Genomic DNA, 306 nt, shown 5'->3' on the forward strand with positions numbered 1-306 from the left:
ACAGGGCCGAGCCGCTGGGACCAGGACGCCGGACGCTGGGGCGGGGCGGGGGGCGGTGCCTTTCCCGCAGAGGGACTGTACTGTCCTTGATGGTCAAGAGCTTTATGGCCCAGAACGTCAAGGACCCGTGCTCTGGCCGGCTTCGCAGGAATCCAGCCGTCTTGGGGGCCCTTTGTGCCTCCCCACCCCGTTTGTGCTCTGCCCAGGCCTGCTTCCCATCGCTCGGCCCCCTGGGCAGTGCCTCTGCCCGGCCCAGGTCGCAGCGGGTGCGGGGTCCGCGGCTAGGGCGGGCGGACTCCCCCCCTG

The sequence above is a fragment of the Condylura cristata genome, unplaced genomic scaffold (assembly GCF_000260355.1).
Source record: "Condylura cristata isolate star-nosed mole 26May11 unplaced genomic scaffold, ConCri1.0 scaffold00009, whole genome shotgun sequence".
NCBI classification, from domain to species: domain Eukaryota; kingdom Metazoa; phylum Chordata; class Mammalia; order Eulipotyphla; family Talpidae; genus Condylura; species Condylura cristata.